Genomic DNA, 19638 nt, shown 5'->3' with positions numbered 1-19638 from the left:
AGAGCCTGGTGCTGTCAGTCAATGCGGGAAGAAAGCTGGTTACTTGAGTGTTGACCCTTCCGCTGTCCCCTTCAACCTGCCTTGAAAACGCGTTGCTTTGCTCACACGCCGCACGCGTTCTACACGTGTTCTTGAGAGTTTCGCGTCACGCGCGTTAATGATGTATACGCTTCTCTCCGCGTTTAATAGGATCGCCGCAATTGAGGATTTTTTTCGTGGCAACAATTTGGTAAAAGGACAGCGTCTGCTCAGCCATGTAGCCGATGCGAAGGAAGTTGTAGCAGACGATGCCGTCCTCATCAGAGCGAAGTGCGTTTCACAAGTGAAAGGCGACGCTGTTTACGACTTGGAGTTAGAGGTGAAAGAACTTTCTGTACGTTCATAATTATACACCTGTCTTATTTGGTAGGCTGTGTGTACTATGCACTATGTTTGTTACTGGATGCATAGGTCAGGCCGCTTCTCGTGCTTTAGGTTAAGCGGTTTTTGCGCTGTCACTGCTAGTAGTTGGGATACCTTAATTTACTAGCACCCACCCATGTTATCGTGTGGTATATACACAGCACTTCAAAATTTAATCGTCTATTTGGGGCTTCTTTCTGACCCACAACAAAAATTTACATCTATCTCGCGTGTCTTTCCTTGCATTATCACCGTTCTCATCGCGGGTACTTCGAGTTCACGAACAGCGTGCGTGCCATCATGATGAGCGCCCAGCTTTCAGAGAAACTTTTTTTGTGCGTCTAATCTGCAGGGGAAGAGCACATTGCTATAAAAGCATTTTATTTTGATCACTAAATGCACCGTATTGTTTGGGCTGCCCCTGCACACTTAGTAACAACTAGTTCACTGTGTCAAACAATGGACGTGCAACATTTTATACAGAAACACAGCAGGTGCAACATTTTATACAAAATTGGACAGAAACATTTTATACGAGAACTTCACGGAGATAGCTACGTACGAAAACTTGTTACTGTGCTTGTTACTAACCGTGTTCCAATCTTACCCCTAAATTGCAGTGGTGTGAAAGTGTAATGTATGTTTAAAATCCTTCTATTTTAGCTTTACTTGATATTCGCACATACGCAGAACGAATTCTCGCTGAGCTTGAAATCAGAAATTAACAGTCCTCAGAAAATGCTTTAGAACGCACAGTTATGTGGTTCACTGCCTATCATACCTCTGCGCCGTTTTCGAGTGAGGTGCCCATTTATTGTAAGCCACTGGAAACACTGTCGGCACATACGACAGGTGCAGACTTGAGTCATTTTTGCAGTTTCTCACAAAATGTCTGCTACAATTCATTGTCCAAGCTTTTGGCATTACACCGGCCCTGCATAGATATAAAACATATATAACCACACATCACATATACCACATGTGTACACAGCTTCAACTACTACGTTCCCTACAACACCCAATAATAGTAGCAGCATAAACACATTTCTTGGCATTTTTTCAACATTGCTCTAAAGACGGAAGTTGTAAGTATTATGGTAATTTATACTTTTAGGATGGGGGCGTGCATCTCTCAGTAACTCGATAGATAAGAGGAATGGTGACGCAGGAATTAACGCCCGTTATGTTGAATGCATTGTGCGCGTGCTAATTTTATTTAAAAATTGTTTTCTTATTTTTCTCGGTGCACTGCCTTAATCTATTCCTGTTGTCTGCTTTTTTCGTACCATGTGTTTGGAAATCGGTAGAATTTCACTGGTGGAGTCAACCCCTTTGTGTTTCCATGAATTGTGACAATTGACGACGCAGCAATAGTTTCCCCTTTCTGTTGGGGTGACATCGCGGAACGAGGGGGGTTTCACGTGCAGCGCGCCCTTCGCAAATGCATGGAAGCTAAAGGGAGCAGAAGGGTCGCTACACGCTACTAGTGTGCGATTTTTCTAGCAGGAGAAGAGCAAGCGCTGGCGTCGGCGGGCAAACTTGAGCGGGTCTCCCCTATAGCTATGTTAGTTCCTCGACACTCTCAGATGACTCGTTAAAGACATATCGCTTCGAGTTGACGTGCAGAGTTTTTTAATGAAGCAAGGAAAGAACGGATTTGTTTCTTGCAAAAGCAGCGTGTTGCTCTCGCGCGTTTTGCACTCGCCGGGAGAAGTCTTCACTAATGCCGAAAGAAGTGCCCTTTAATTTACGGCCGTTGGATGGTATCACTTCCTTGGTTTTATAAAGATTGAATTTTACAATAATTGGTAAGTTTCGACTTTGAGTGTGTATACCGAGTCGATGTGCTAGCTCAATTATTTGAGGGTCTAATGTGAAGTTGAGGTGTTCAGCGCTGTGGCGAATACTTATATCTTTGGAGCACACGAATGATTTTGAGCGCACGAACTATTTCTTCGGAGCGCATGAATCAGGAATGCCGTGGAACAACAAGTTCTTACACCTTGAATGGTTTTCAGCTTTGTCAAGGTGGTTTTCCAGTCTTACAATTTGACTAGCCGAAACAACTATGTCTGATTGTATCGATTCCAGCTGCTCCCGCATGGCTTCAATACAATGGCAGCTCGTCTGAACACTAGCCAAACGCCTGCTTAGGTCAGAAATGGCAGCGCTGTTCTCAAGGAAACGGGTTTTGATGTCCTGTATTTCTGTTAGTAACTGGAATTGTCGAGCAGACAGCTTTTTCAGCTCGATGAGAATGCGTGCCGTTACTGGTCCTGGGTTAGTTTCTATATCTCCCGCAAGCAATAATATATTGCGGAGAACCGCAATACAATCGCAACAGATACACATCAAACACTGCGGGCTCGGCAGCTGTACCAACATGTAGTTACTAGTTTTTTGGAGTGTAATTGATACGATGGACCGACCTGCATGGCGACGCGGAGCTGATTAGTTGGTGCTAGTGTGGCACAGCCACCAAGCCCACATGCGGTGCAGATCCATGCGGCTGCTTTATAGGCGACACTGTGAAGGTTGTCGTTGGCGATGGGGCCAGCCAAGGTAGATTGACAAACAGCGGGTGTGGGTGCGATAGTGGAAAGGCTGTTGATATGTTGCCTCCTGTGCAGCTCCCACAGATACGCGGCACGAGCACCAACGGCGCAGAGATTTGGTTGAGGAGACTGTAAAGTGCACGCTTAAACAGCATCCAGGTCAGGAACAAGCACTAGCAGGAGGGCAGCTTGGATGAAATCCTGCATGGCGAAGCGCAGCGGACCAGTGGGTACTAATGTGGCACAGCCACCAAGCCCACAGCTATTTCAACGAAGGTAGTATATTGAACCACCTCGCTAAGGAACCAATAAGAAAGTCCATATAACATTTACTGCACCTGTGAAATCATTTGACAAATTCTGAGACTTTTAAACTTTTAATATCAATCTGCCGAGATTGCGACTTTGAAATTTGGGAGATTCGTAAAACCGAGAAGTAGAGCTGGGGAAAAAAAACTGGCACACAATTTAGTTTTTTTTCTGAGGGAAAGAATTAATGTCACACACTGCTGCAAATGATTGCCAGTAGCTTTTTTATACGTCAGTGATTATACTGGTACTCAGAATTGAACAGTGAACTAATGCATGAGTAACTTAGCAAAATGTGAAGTGTCCCAGTATCGTGAACAGCCCCTTGTATATCTCAACACGCTTTTTCGCGGGGCACTGGTCTAGTGCGGCAAAGGGGACTCAAGCAGCTTTAGAACGAAAGTCAACAAATTCTCTAACGTGCACTCACCATCCCCTTCCTCGTCTACCTTGCAACGCGCGTTCGACCAGGTAAAGTAACAAAGGCGCGCGCCCGTTGCCCCGGCGACGCTACCAGATATCTATTGCCAGAACCGTGGCAAGAACGACGCAGCTTCCAGACAAAAAACATGTTATGTGCCACTGCTAAGGTAATAAACGCCGGCATCTGGAGCACGTCAAGCCTTCATAAGCCATAGCCGCGTTTTCTGGCAAGAAAACTCGCATGTTCCGCGAAACGTTGGTGGCTACATGAACACATTTTTGTTTTGAAGTTGCGACGTCCCGCTTATACGTATCTGTTGCTGTCAACGGACCGATGGGCATGCAGTGTTGTTACTTTATCTGGTCGATCACGTCTCACCAGCATAGTCTGGGTAACTAGATTATTTTAGGTATATGCTAGACACTGTAGTTCGGATCTGCGCGCTTTGACTGATGGCGCAAAGCTGCAGGTGGCCGACATGGCCTGCATTGCTGACAAAAATTAGCACACCTGAAAAAAAATTGAGGCTGACTGAGTATTTTGGCGCAGCATTGTGCGAATTCAACGACTTAACGGGTTTGGCGCAGCTCGGTGCAGCTATCGGGAATTGTATCAAATTGGCGCAATTGGCGCAGCTGTTGCACCCCTGCTAAAAGGACCTGATATTTAACTCTTGAAGCTTCAGCAGTGCATTTTGGGGGCTGTTAAGTCAGCCATTTGAGTCTACCCAGTTACAGCCTCCTATTAAGGGGTAGTGACAATAACTTTTCTGGACCATCTATCTACGTTGCCATTTTTAATAAGACAGGTCTGTGGATGTATGTTAACTCTGCCTTATTTCAGAGCACTGTGTCGCTTAGAGAAGACCGGCCAAGTCCCAGACTTCTACGTATTTTTTACCCTGTAAAAACTTATTTTTACCCTGTAGCCCCTGTAGCATGTAATAATGATAGCGACCAGATATTTATACTAATTTGTTCAGAGCCTTGTGTTTTATTGACCGAACCAAAGTATGGTTTAAATTACAAAAAATGCATTTTTTGCTCTTGTACATAATTTTAGACAAGTTTGACAAACTTTTTTTAGATCAAATGAAAGTTATTCTGAAGCATCAAGTTCAGTTCAGTACACCACCATGTGTTGCTTGAGTATGTGCACAAATAATCAGCATGATACTTTTGCCATTTTAAACTTTTAATACTGACTTAACAAAAAATGCCATTTCGAGAAGATCGATTTCAACCTTTTTTTTTACTGTGCCAACTGATGTATTTCACTGTGTCTGACTTCAGTAAATGCTTAAACATTACTAGTTGGACGGTTTTTTATTTTCCCTAAAAATACTAAACTTCATGCTTTTTGTCAGTTTACAAAGAAAAGAAGCTATAAATATACTATCTTTAAAAGTGCCATTTGCTTTCAGGTTGCCTTTTTCAGTTGATTAAAAAAAAGATACGCAGGATGAGGAGCAATACTGTAATATCTCAAGAAGTAACCCCCCCCCCACCCTAAGGATGTGCCATCATCTCTCATTTAAGATATTTAAAACGTGCGCGAACATCTGAGCAAGCACACCCCTCCCCCCTTGCCTTCCTTCCATTTCTGCAGTTTCCTTCACTTTCTTTATTTAGAAGTGCAACGAGGTTGCAGAACCATAGTGAATGCATGCATATTTATTAAAGTGTTTCAGTTTCGTTGAAAACACATGCGGCTTTACTACCACCATCTAAATTTTTGACGCAAGACCGAGCAAGAACCCCACCCCCCTCCAAATCTCGTCAATTTCACCTTAGTGGGAGCACTTGCTCAGAATTGCAGGGTACATGAAAATTGTGGAAAAAGAATCTGCTTTCATATCTGGTAAACAAGGTAAAAGTACGTTTTTCTAATTTTTGCTTGCCCTGATACACAAAATAATAACACAACCCTTACAAATATTATTTAGTTCTGCACACCATTTCGCAATGGAATAAGCGGCCAACTGATATTGTGAACTGCTCGTCTGTCAAATACGTGAGCAGAATTCAGAACTTATATGAACATCTTGTTTACTGTATAATGCGCATATTTCTTGTTCTTACTTGCTTTATACGTAACTTCCATTTATTTTCCTCCCATTTTTGTGTATTCAAGTTCAACCCATTCCTGCATAAGCCCGAGGAGGAACCTGCAGTATTGTAAAATAAAATAAAAAAGCTACTTTGAAATTCACATACACTTTGTTCTCTGCACCGACAGACACACGTAGTTTTAACCCTGGTCAAGAAGCATGAAGTGGGTAGACTTTTCAGTTGATCTGCCCATTGAAAAATCAATGCCATTGAAAGCTAAATAAAAAAAAGTGCACACTTGCCTGATAGCTTCCTTTGGAAGCATGTGAAGCCCTGTCAATGTGAGGCATCACTGGGATGGACTGTGGTAGCGGCTCAGAAGTGGTGATACTGGTCGTGATGCAGAAATGGCTGAAGTGAAATCTTGGCCGTGGTGGTGGAGGCAGCAGCTGCAGTGTTTGTGCCGAAGGTGGCTGACCTGGAAGATATGACTGAAACCTGAGGGGTGACAGATAATAGGTACCAAAAAATCATGAGAAAGAATGTTCACTACATTATAGAAATTTACAACTCATAATGAATAGCTGAGCTTGTTGGTAGAGATTCATGTTGGACTTCTGTGAACATAATAAGTGAGAAGCGTAGCAAGTAACGGGTGTGTCACGGGTAGTCCTTACATTCAGAATATAGCTCAGAGGCTTAAGAAAATAATAAATAGATAAAAAATAATATATTATGGCAACCAATAGACTAGGTACAAGGTGAGATTTGTGCCGTCGTGCTGAGAAACAATGAGAGGGTACAAGAAGCTGGACTCCCATTTGTTTCGAAAACACACCAAAAGACTTGTTGATGATTGATTGATTGATATGTGGGGTTTAACGTCCCAAAACCACTATATGATTATGAGAGACGCCGTAGTGGAGGGCTCCGGAAATTTAGACCACCTGGGGTTTTTCAACGTGCACCCAAATCTGAGCACACGGGCCTACAACATTTCCGCCTCCATCGGAAATGCAGCCGCCGCAGCCGGATACGAACCCGCGCCCTGCGGGTCAGCAGCCGAGTACCTTAGCCACTAGACCACCGCGGCGGGGCAAGACTTGTTGATGACCATACAGGTGCAAAGTAAAATGTTCCTTTTAGCTTCGGCCATTGCTACATAGGGCAGATGGGCCAGTGTTAGCCAGAGATTAATTTCGAATCCTGGCTGCAGCGGCTGCATTTCCGATGGAGGCGGGAATGTTGTAGGTCCGTGTGCTCAGATTTGGGTGCACGTTAAAGTACCCCAGGTGATCGAAATTTCCGGAGCCCTCCACTACGCTCTCTCTCATGATCATATGGTGGCTTTGGGACGTTAAACTCCAAATATCAATCAATTCCCCAGAGAATAATGAAAGATAAGAGAGCGCGTACTACAAGCTCACCGAAAATTCTATCTTTAAATTGTCGAAGGTGCGTTGAAAGCACAGGCCGAACAAAAAAAATGTGAAGCTCACTCAATCACAAAATGTATTTGCACATACGGCTGATTCAGATTCTCATTTATGGTCCAGTACGAGTTAGAGTGACTCGGCTTGTGAGAAAGTTAGCCGACCATTGGCTGACAGGGGTTCTGAAGTCTGCCATTCCTTTCCTCCAAAGCCTCTATTTGTTGCCCAATCCACTCGTTCTATTGTAATAATTTTCTTCTCTTTCGAGAGGAGGCTCAATCAAACAAGCTTCTAATCGCCAGAGCCACCCTTCTGGGCTTTTTTTCTTTCTTGAATCGCTGCCTTCTGTGACTTTTTTGGAGGGAGGAGGGCGGGTCTTGGGAGTGAAAATATTGCCGCGAAGCGTATTGCGGATAGCGTTACGCATGCCGATACCACCAGTACGCAGCCTTATCGTGGTCCAGGATGCACCACAATTTATCTGCGAAGATCATGGCCCGCACGTCGACCATTGGTTGATTACGAGATAGCCCCAGATTCTACGACGACTGTATCTCGGATGGTGAATGCGCCTTGCAATCGAGTGGGGCATTCTGTTCTCTCAGAGCCGTCGAATACGCTGTCCGCCACCCGCTAAGCCGATGTGTATATTTTCCTTCAGTGGGCCCAAGTCCGCCAAATAAACGGATTCCCTTCTATTTCTAAGAGCCTCCCGGTCTCCTGTCTTCGGGCTACCCTCACTCTTACGTGACATCTGGTGGAGGTGCTGGGTATGCACAAGAACCACCTTAAAACAGCCACTGCAGAGAACGAGGACGCTGAAGACACGAATACTCGAAGCAGCCGCCACCTCCGAAACCTGCCACCTAAGCTGGGACTGCTACCAGAACCCACGCGACCACAAAAGGACACTTCCACAGCCACCATGAGCAACCCGCAATCACCCAACCCGGTCATTCTGCAGCAGCCGCGGGTGCCCCCAACTTTCCATGGTTATGCCGCTGAAGACCCAGAAGAATGGCTCGACCAATTCTAACGCGTGGCTATCATAAACAGGTGGGATGAAGAAATGAAGCTGCAATACGTTTACTTTTCTCTGGACGGCCCCGCCAAAACGTGGTGTGAAAACCATGAGGCCACACTGACCACCTGGGAATTTCAGAAGAATGAGGTGCTCAGGACCTTCACCAGCATCATGCGAAAAGAAAGGGCCCAGCTGCTGCTGGAATCGAAGACCCAACAGCCGAATGAGACCCTAAACGTGTACTTTGAAGAAATGAAACGTCTTTTTCGGCGAGCGGACCAAGACACGACTGAAGACAAAAAGGGCAGATACATAATGCGAGGGGTGAAGGAGTCGCTTTTCGCCGGCCTCATAATTAACCCTCTAAAACAGTCGCCGAATTTACTGAAGAAACTCACACTATAGACAGGACTCTGGACGCCCGGACTCGGCAATACAACCGCCCGTTTCAGCTCAGCTCGCTCTACTCGGAACCGGTTCGAGGTGGGCTAACCACCAACGATCTGCGGGAAGCTATTCGAGAAGTGGTTAAAGAAGAACTACGTCGATTACTACCTTCTCCCCCCAGCCCACCCAAGCAGCATCTCTCTTGGACATAGTGCGTGATGATGTCCAGCAGGCGCTTAGCTCTTCATCAGCGACGACTGGAACAGAGGCCGAAGCAATGACTTGCGCCGCTGCAGTGAACTCTAGGCCACACCGACGAGACGAGCCCAGTCCTCGACGGTACCCTGCAGCCCCAAGTAGCTATCCGCCCTTCCCCGCCCAACCTACATACGAGAGACGCCCAAGCCCAAGAAAATGCGACACCTGGAGAACTCCCGACGACCATCGTTATGCTTTCACTGTGGTGAGGCCGGCCACAATATTCGACACTGCCCCTACAGGCGGATGGGACTGCATAGCTTCTCATCTCGGGCACCACGGCCACGCCCTGGACAAGGACCTCCGGCAATCGAAGACTACTTGCGCCATACAGAGTACTTGTCCAGCCGTTCTCTTATCACCACCATCTCCATACTTCGCGTCACCGAACCGCAGCGACAACGAACGAAGAAGGTCCCCAAGTCCCCGTAGGGGAAGCTAAAACCAGCAACCTTTGGAGGTGAGGTTGCTTCAAAAGGAAAAGCTGAAGACCCTCCACCGACGACCATATATGAAGGCAGCACATCATCTACGACGACGACAACGCACAACAACCCAAGCCGCGAGACGAAGCAAAACGAAGCAACAAGACAAAGCCGTGACCCGAACCCAAAACCAACGCGCAACTCCAGCCCACGTGTCACCAATTTTGAAGTATTTATCGACGGCCACCCGGTAACTGCCTTGATTGACACAGGGGCTGAATACTCGGTCATCAGCAGGCCATTGACAGCACAACTGAGGAAGATTAAGACGGCTTGGGACGGCCTGCAGATCCGCACAGCGGGAGGCCACCTCCTCACCCCATTGGGGCGATGTACTGCAAGGGTGACATTCGATGGTCACACATACCTTGCGACTTTCTTGGTGCTCCCACAGTGCTCCCGTGACGTCATTCACGGCATGGACTTCTTGACTCAACATCACGCGGTTATCGACCTGGCATCCACATCCTTCAAGCTTTCCTCGGATGAAGCCATAAATTCATACTCGGCACCACATAATCGCGCAGCCCTCCGTGTGCTCGAGATTGACGTGAGCGTCTCACCCCGATCAACCACCCAAATCACCTTAACCACTGGTACTGCCAAAAATGCCCATGGCGTCGTCGAAGGTAACATACAGCTTTTGCTTGGCCGTGATATCGCAATCGCAAGAGGCATTGCGGACTTCCGGAATGGACAGGGCCCAGTGCTGCTAACAAATTTCAGCCAAGAACACTGTCACCTGGCCAAAGGCACGAATATTGCCTTTCTCGATGAAACTGCTGAAGTCAGCGCCACCCTCGCCTTTTCGAATCCAGCGACCATCACCCCAAAGACCCACAACTCGCAGCTGTCATTCGACATTACCCCTTCCTTGCCTCAATGCAAGCAGCAACAGCTCCAGAACCTTCTTCGATGTTATGACGACTGTTTCGTCACTTGTTCACAAGTCCGACCAACTTCACTCGCAAAGCATCGAATCATAACACAAGAAGACATCCGCCCTCTCCATCAAAGCCCTTATCTTGTGTCAGCACGTGAACGCCAGGCCATCCGAGAGCAAGTTGAAGAAATGTTACACGCCGATGTAATTCAGCCATAGAAAAGCCCGGTCGTCCTTGTCAAAAAGAAAGACGGAAGTCTTCGGTTTTGCGTCGATTACCGACGGTTGAATAGTGTAACCAAGAAGGACGTGTACCGTTACCAAGGATCGATGATACCCTAGATCGTCTTAGTGATGCAAAGTACTTCTTGTCTATTGATCTGAAGACAGGGTATTGGCAAACTCAGGTTGATGGAAGAGACCGAGAAAAGACAGCCTTCATCACGCCGGACGGATTGTATGAGTTCAAAGTAATGCCATTTGGACTTTGTTTCGCTGTAGCAACCTTCCAGCGAGCGTCTAATGGACACAGTACTGGCAGGCCTCAAGTGGCAAATATGTGTCGTATACGTGGATGATGTGGTCGTCTTCGCCTTCAACTTTAGTGACCACCTGAAAGGCTCCGGACGGTACTGGGCGCAATGAAGTCATCAGGGCTGACACTGAAGCAAGAAAAATGCCATTTTGCCTATGAAGAACTAAAGTTCCGTGGCCATATTATAAGCAAAGATGGCGTACGACCAGATCCCGAAAATACAGCCGCTATCGCACAGTTTTCTCAGCCGCAAAACGAAAGAGCAGTGCGCCGATTCTAAAGACTGTGCGCCTCTTACCGGCAGTTCATCAAGAACTTCTCACACCTTTCTGACCCTTTGACACAGCTCACGAAGTCGCTGCCCCTTTCAATTGGAAAGCTGCGCAACGTGAGGCATTCAAAGAACTTTAACAACGTTTACAGTCGCCGCCGGTGCTGGGTCACTGATGAAAATACCGAAACTGAGATACATACAGACGCCAGCAGCATCGGCTTAGGTACCATTCTCGTTCAGAAGCACAAGGGCTGTGAGTGCGTCATCGCGTATGCAAGCCGCTCACTGTCGAAAGCGGAAGTGAACTATTCCACGTCTGAGAAGGAGTGTCTTGCGATAGTATGGGCCACCTCAAAATTCCGCCCATACTTGTATGGCAGACCCTTCAAGGTTGTAACGGACCATCATACGTTGTGCTGGTTGGCCAGTTTGAAAGACCCTTTTGGCTGCTTCGCTCGATGGAGCCTACGGCTTCAGGAGTTTGACTTGAAGGTGATCTACACGTCTGGTCGTAAGCACTCCGACGCAGACTGCCTCTAAAGAGCTCCTCTCGGCGCACCATCAAGCCATAAAGACGACGATGCCTTTCTTGGGCCTATCAGCAGCAGCACCTTTGCATTACAGCAGCGCTCAGACCCAATCCTACAACAGTTGATCAACTACATCGAAGGAAAGGCCTCCATACCGCTTGCACAGTTCAAGCCTGGGTTATCCTGCTTCTGTGTGCAAAACAGGGTGGTCGTTAAAAAGAACTTCGCACCGAATAAGGCAGCTTATTTTCTTGTCGTCCCAAGCAGCCGCCGAGAAGAAATTTTACAAGCGTTACGTGACGAACCCACTGCCGGCCACCTCGGTTTTACACGCACACTCCACAGGATTCAAGAGCGATACTACTGGCCCCGCCTCTCCTCACATGTTGCGTGGTACGTCAAGAGTTGCCGTGAGTGTGAGCGCCGGAAGTGACCTCCAACAAAACCAGCTGGATTGCTCAAGCCAATTGAACCCCCGTCGAGACCATTCCAACAGATTGATATGGACCTGCTTGGACCTTTCCCCACGTCAACGTACGGTAACAAGTGGATCATAGTGGCCACTGATTACCTCACCCGATACGCTGAAGCTAAGGCCCTTCCGAACGGCCGTAGAAGTTGCCAAATTTTTTGTCGAATCAATTCTCCTCCGGCATGGCGCACCTGAGGCACTAATAACAGACAGGGGAACGGCATTTACGGCTTATCTTGCTCAGGCAATCTTACATAAGTCTTAGAGATCACCGAAGAACGACTGCGTACCATCCGCAGACAAACGGTCGCACGTAACGCTTGAAGAAGACCATTGTCGATATGCTCGCTATGTACGTGGACACAGAACACAAGACCTGGGACCTAACTCGGCCTTACGTGGTCTTGGCCTACAACACCGCGGTGCAGGAGACCACTAAAAGGACAACATTTAATTTCGTCCACGGGAGGGATGCCGTTACTACCCTGGACGCCATGCTGGCTAATGTCAGCGATAAAAACAACCTAAACGTGGCCGCCTACCTTCCGCGTGCAAAAGAAGCTCGGCAGCTTGCGCGTCTGCGCATAAAAGGCCAACAGCGAAACGACGCAAGACGCTACAACCTGCGGAGACGCGGTTTAACATACAGGCCAGGTGACAGAGTCTGGGTTTGGACGCCCGTTCGCCGCTTCGAATTAAGCGAAAAACTCATGCGCCGTTATTTCGGCTCATAAAAAGTCATGCGTCAAGTGGGTGAAGTGGACTATGAAGTGGTCCCTGATGGGACTAGCGCATCCCAACGACGCTGCGCACAAGAAGTGGTACACGTCGTTCGTTTAAAGCCCTATCATGCGCGCTAAAGGACGCTCCCTGTTGGCATCTCTTGTTTTGCTTATGTGCGCGTGATTCGCGCTTATTTGCCGTTTACCTTCGCACAGGCTGTCCGTTTTTGTTTTATTGTAAACAAAGCTTTGGGTTGATGCTTACGTTGAGGAGGGGAGCAATGCCACGAAGCGTATTGCGGATAGTGTTACGCATGCCGATACCGCCGGCACGCGGCCGTATCGTGGTCCAGGATGCACCGCAATTCATCTGCGAAGATCGTGGCCCGCACGTCGACCATTCGTCGATTACGAGATAGCCCCAGATTCTATGACGACTGTATCTCGGATGGTGAACGCGCCTTGCAATCCAGTGGGGCATTCTGTTCCCCGACGGCCATTGAGCACGCTGTCCACCACCCGCTAAGCCGATGTGTATATTTTCCTTCAGTGGGCGCAAGTCCGCCGAATAAACGGATTCTCTTCTATTTCTACGAGCCTCCCGATATATATATATATATATATATATATATATATATATATATATATATATATATATATATATATATATATATATATATATATATATATATACATATATATATGTACCCAAAATATCAACACTCAGTATAGATGATCTAAATGCCATAACATCCAAAGTAAGCACTCCTAGCAGAACAAGCACCTCCCTACTTTCTTCAAGAGGTGTTAAGTAAGTAGCCTCTTCTCCTCTATCACTATTTTCACTGTTTCTCTTTGCCGAGTGAATGCGAAATCAAGCCATGTATGCTTGGGCATTCAAGACAGTGCTTCAGTAGACGCACAGAATTGCATTTTTCATTTTCAGTGATTCTTCTACTTCCACGTTAAATAAATACCATTGACTGAGCAAGGGCCTACTCTTCAAACCTTGTCGCATTCACTCTCCAGGAGCACTTGCTGAAACTTTTTCGGTAAACACAACATACTACGATGTCTGTACTTTAAGTAACACGTACCTCAGAACTAGAGCTGCAGTAACTGTCTTACTTAAGTCATGTATTACTTCATAGGTAGCTATGAATATTTACTTGTCGCATATCATACTGCCTGCTGTGTTGCTGACCGCAACAGCTGCATGTGCTCCCTAATTTAAAACCATGCAATTGTTCCACATCATATTTGCAGGTTGACGTTTATGCAGTGATTTAGCCACATGAATTTATGAATAATTGCATAAATAACTGCTTCATTAACGTACATGCAGTCAGCATGACTGCAACTTGAGAAGCTGGCTTTGGCACGTTGACACTCCAGAGATACATTTTAGCTCGTAAAGTACGATGTCACTATTTTTCAAAATTAAAATGGCCCCCGAGTAAAAAGCAAATAACATTTTGTGATGCAACGCATATGTGTTGTGCGATTTCTTTAGTGTGCCTGTCTATCTTATGAGGCCACAGCTCTCAGTTCTTGACGAAAAGCACCCTTGTAAGCATGCCTCGAATTAGGGGAAGTGTGTACTATAATTCAATTTTGCGGTGCTGAGCAGTGCAGTGCAGCTGAAATTTATCGAATATTGAGCAATGTGTACAGCACGATGACTTTCAATACATGAAAGCAAGGCACTGCAATAGTGTAGGAACTTAGAGGCATGATGCACAATATTTACAATGCAGACTGACTGGGAATAAAGCAAGTGTAAAACAATGATCTTGTTGACTGAACGAATCAGATAATTCGGGAAAATTATTGGGTGAGAGTTTTTGGACGAAGTAATTCATTTCCCAAAATATTTCAGTTAGCTCCATACAGCTCAGATGGTATACAGTGGTTGGACAGAGAGAGAGAGAGAGACTCCAGTGCTGCAGACTGCGTGCAGAGTCAGTTCCTAAAATGCTGACTGGTCATGAAAAAACGACAAACGGGTGCCATTTTGACATTTCTCTTGCACTACCATGACGTACTCGAAAACTGAAGAAATGCAGCTGCATTACAAACAGTGAAAGCATTCTGATGAGCGCAAAGAAGTTCAAGTGAACTTTCTTCAAGAAGGAGTGTATGCCTGCTGTGTTTGAGGAGAGAAATGGTAATATTTCCTTGGTAAAATAGGTGAGGCATAAACCCACAAAGCTCGTGAGATTCGCCATCTGCATCGGCTTCTAGTTCAAGATATCCGTGGCATGCTGTTTCGCTGGCTGCGTTCTTAGAGCCGTAGACAGGGCTTTTCTTTCAATTGTACGGCAATCTAGTCACTTGCACAATCATAGTCGGATTTGCAGCTGTCAAAAACAACACCAAACGGGAAAAATGTTCAGGTTTCCTAGGAACAAAGAAAGAAAATTGAAGCGGATTTCGTAAAGAGACATGGTGAGTGGTATAGCGTTTGGATGCCTAGCGTCTGGTGGGTAATCGTTAACGAAAATCCTGCATAGATGGTTTTGTTTGACACATTCGGTATTTACGTACAGGTGCTCCTAGCAAAGATCCATGGCAGGTTGACTATGGGCCGTTAACATATTGGCACGTCGAAAGAAATTCAAGGTGCCGAGACTGAAGTACAAAAGTAATTTGGATGTGTAGTTTTCATCAGCACAACCATAATCACTATCTATGCAGCTACGATAAGCATACGGCATTTGCCCTAAAACGCATGGCGCCACGCAGACAGAGCAGCCAACAGCCGCACGGCATCATGCCAGGGGTGACAGCGTTGAATCCACGACACCAACTGCAGCGATGTATACACAATCAGTAGTGGTTAAGAAGGCGACGACCTCACCCAGTTGGAGAAAATAATGTGTCAGTAACGCTATGTAGAAAGAAAAAGCGCTCCACTACTCTACTCATATAACAGGTATACAATAGGTTGCTAGTGATTTCAACTGTTCTTCCAAGCATTTATTTCGTAGTAGTCAATTTATTCATACCTGATCTGGTGCACATGCGAGCAGGACAAGTAACTATATAGGCTTAACAAACACGGTTTCTGACTGTGAGGTGATTGTCGCCTAGACCCCCTTGTTCACAAACGCGATGCGATGTGGAAATGCTTAGAAGCTAGAAGCTCGACTTTACTAAATAATTGTTACCGCTGACAGATTTCGCTCTTGAAGCTTCTTTAGCACAGCATTCTAGTCAATGTCATTCACGATCATTTGAACATTTTGCCAGGCCGCCACCGCTGAACACGTAGTTTTATTAACATATGATACTCATTGCAGATGGTGAACATTGTTACAAGATACTTTATACCCAACAATAGGAGACAGCGATAGAGGGGTGCAACTGCAAATGCAAAAACAGCTGAGTGCCCGCACTGAAGTAAACACGTAAAAAATAAGCATATTAGTCGGTGATGTGCGTTAACGTGCGAGTGTAAATTAGTTTAATGACCTGACAACCAAGGCCACGCCACTTAAAAAAACATAATTGTGATAGCAAATACAGTCGGTTGTTTGCCACTTAAAATCAAAGTATTATTTGGCAATCACAGCACATGCTTCTCTTTCGTTGTCAGTCGTAGGTGCGGCCATGCTATTGTGTGCTAGAAATTTGAAGCACACGCGTTGGGTTACCAAGAAGAAAGCAAGCGACACGGATAAACGCCAATACTCAAGAAGTGATGCAGCACACGTAGAGCCTTTTAAATGGTAGCTGGTGCAGGATGCGTGCATCCCCTGAGCTTTCGCAAGTTTATGGCTCCCTTATTTATGTGACATGGCATGACCCTTACTGCACTATTGAAGGTCTAACTCTCAAATGCCTACAGAGCGCAATTAGGAATAAGCAAAGAGAGATGTTGTCATAAGACACTGTCTTTTTTTTTTAATACAACAATGGGCCACAGAGGAAGCAGTGGGAAATTTTCAGTCACCCATCGCCATACAGACTCGACTTAGCTATCTCTGATTGCCATATGTTTGCTAACATAAAATACTTGCTAGGAGGCCTGCGCTTTCAGCCAGTCCTGTTCTCCGCTATGCTGCCGGCTGCAGACTCGCTCACCGAACTTCTAGGCTCACCAAACTTCTTCTAGGGTAAAAGAAGTTGCAAGGCAGACAGTTCTGATGAAGCCCTTGCTCAACTTTTGTTGTGCTGAATAAGACTCTTACATTACTAAGTCCCAAGTGTGGTTGCTAATTATTAGTGCTGTTCTTTTTATTTGAAGGAATCATCTTGGCAAAGCTGACATATTTGCGTGTGGTGCCAGTATGGTTATTAATTATTTCTGTACAATTCTCCTTTCTTGTAATTCCACTGCAGCTTGGGCTGTGCTAGCCTGCAGTATTGTGAATAAATAAGTGAGTGAGTTGGTGCTACACACTGAAAAATGTCTGAATCTAAATGGCAAATATGTACAGATGTAGCTGACATATGTACCTAAACGTTTCAAAGGAAGCAGTTTTCATTTTCGTTCTGGTTACTACTTCGCTACCGAACAGATCCTGAAAAAAAATGTAACATAGGATGAGTTACCCTTGCCTAGCCAGTTAGCGCAAATGTACTTAAATGAGTGACTATTGTAGAGACGTTTGGCTTAAGCAAGCAACCAGGACATAGGAAGTTAGCATTTTTATATGCTGTTAAAATCAGTTTTACTATTAAAGCACATTTACCTTTCAAGTTCTGACGTTCCTTTCACAGTCACTCTGATAGAAAAGGTTGTGTTGCACGGTGAGTCGTTTTTGTTCTCCATGTGCACGAGGTGAGTAAATATAGCTTAACCAGAGAACACATGAAGTAGGAAAGCAGGTTACTATAAATAACCACGCAGAAATGAGAACGTAGATGTGTTACTATTATACGCGAACAATAAGTAAATGCAATGTAATGCAGGTTGGTCATCAGGAATAGCGACGTCGACTTGTTCATATATCAATAACTCTACCGGTGTCACACCGGACATTTTCAGCGCCATCAGGGCTGACCCGAATGTGGTTTTTTGATCGCGATCAACAGTGGCATCTACAACTTATGTCGCTGTGCAGCCACACATAATAGAAACATTTTAATCCAGATCGGCCATGACCGCGATCGAAAGATCCCATGGGACACGAGCACGCGTTATCAGGTGCAGCACGCCAACATACAGAACACACGGATAAAATGTGGCACATAAAAATTAAAACGCACGCATGCTCAAACATGTTTTTGTTGTGCCTTCCTTTTTTCGTCTAAATGCACGCCAGGGAAAATGTCATGGAAAATAAAATGACACTCACCTCGAAGAAGGTGGACATCTCTGCAAAAGCAGCTGTTCTTGATGTCCTTACCCGGCTCACTTTACCGATAAAGGCCTCTTTTGGCATATCGGCAACGCTCAGCGGAATGAAGCCTTTTACTAGGTTGTCCACAACGGCGCGGTAACCATCTCCGCAAACGAAAAACGTGACTTTTGGTTTACCTCACATTTCAAATGACTCTTCACGGTTTTACTGAACCACATCTGTTTTACACCTGCCGCACAGTTCGAAGAGGCATAGAGGCTGCACACAGAAGACGTATAAACACGGTAGCAGAAGACAAGCAACATAACCTATCGCACAACCCGCAAGCGCCATATTGACAACTAATGACTCCGAAATGGGCTTGTCTTGGCCGCTTGTAGTTAGCTGACTATACCGAAGCTCACATGAAAAAAAAAAACTCGAAACTGGCGAAAAGAAGAAAACTCATTCACACAATTTCAAATTCATAAACTCACATTTTCTGCGCGCGTAAAAAAGCCTGCAGTAAGTTTGATTGGTCTCAATTGTTTTTTTTCACGCTACCGAAAATTGTATTCTGGCTTCCGCACTGCGGCTGTCAGGTGTGGTTGATTTATGGCTTGTAAACATCCGGTCGCGCAAAAATGCAAATAGCAGCTAAGCATTCTGCGATGATCGCGTTGATTTTCATCGAATCAGTAACAAAATATACCTACCTACAGTAGAGAGCATGTGAAAAAAAGCATTTTTGAACTTCACTAAGCTTCCCAGCTGATTATTGTTCAGCAGCATGCCATGACTGCTTACGTTGATCGATATGGGGGGTTTAACGTCCCAAAACCACCATATGAGTATGAGTGATGCCCTCGTGGAGGGCTCCGGAAATTTCGACCACCTGGGGTTCTTTAACGTGCACCAAAATCTGAGCACACGGGCTTAAAACATTTCCGCCTCCATCGGAAATGCAGCCGCCACAGCCGGGATTCAAACCCACGACCTGCGGGTCAGCAGCCGAGTATATTAGCCACTAGACCACCGCAGCGGGGCAACGGCATACGTTAACTGGCGTACATAAACATACATAATCGCCAAAAGAACGCGACCAGACACCCAGCTTCGAGGAGACCAACAGAGGAAAAAAAAACACATCAAAGTTAAAATTTATCTATGTTATTCTAGATTAACGACGAAAACATGAAGCGCAGATCTGCGAGATGTTGACTATTTTCCGTTCAATACACAGGGTAATGGTAGAGATATTCGTGTCTGGGCCCTGTAATTAGTGTGTGGTGTTGTTTAGAATTCTTTCACGAGCCGTAAGTGTTACATAGATGAGTATTAGGCTGACCTTACTATATCTGTAAGCATTAATATATTTTTTATCTTGTATATGCATATGCAAGAACTCAGCGTAATTGTGTAAAAACAGCTGTGCTGTGGAGAAGAATTATCTTTGGCTAAGCAGTAATAATACGGGAGACAGCTTAACGCACCAGACAGGACTGCACATTTGTCAGGAATTTTTTTGTTAACAAAACACTTGACTGGCACAATTTTATGTTTCTAGAGCTGCAAGGCAGTGATTCCTGTCATAGTCCATGCTTTA

At 45.6% G+C, this 19638-nt stretch overlaps 1 long non-coding RNA gene across 1 annotated transcript; it reads right to left on the bottom strand.

Moving 5' to 3' along the window:
- Positions 1–594: 594 nt before the first annotated feature.
- Positions 595–18382, bottom strand: LOC142814115 (uncharacterized). The gene is made up of 3 exons (XR_012894815.1): positions 18048–18382; positions 6044–6219; positions 595–1336 (listed from the first exon to the last, which is right to left on the bottom strand). It is a non-coding gene; the product is annotated as an uncharacterized LOC142814115 (long non-coding RNA).
- Between the last annotated feature and the right edge of the window lie 1256 nt (positions 18383–19638).

This window comes from Rhipicephalus microplus, chromosome 4, assembly GCF_043290135.1.
Source record: "Rhipicephalus microplus isolate Deutch F79 chromosome 4, USDA_Rmic, whole genome shotgun sequence".
NCBI classification, from domain to species: Eukaryota; Metazoa; Arthropoda; class Arachnida; order Ixodida; family Ixodidae; genus Rhipicephalus; species Rhipicephalus microplus.
The sequence above is the reverse complement of the archived record's forward strand: the minus strand, read 5'-3'. Positions and strand labels throughout refer to the sequence as shown.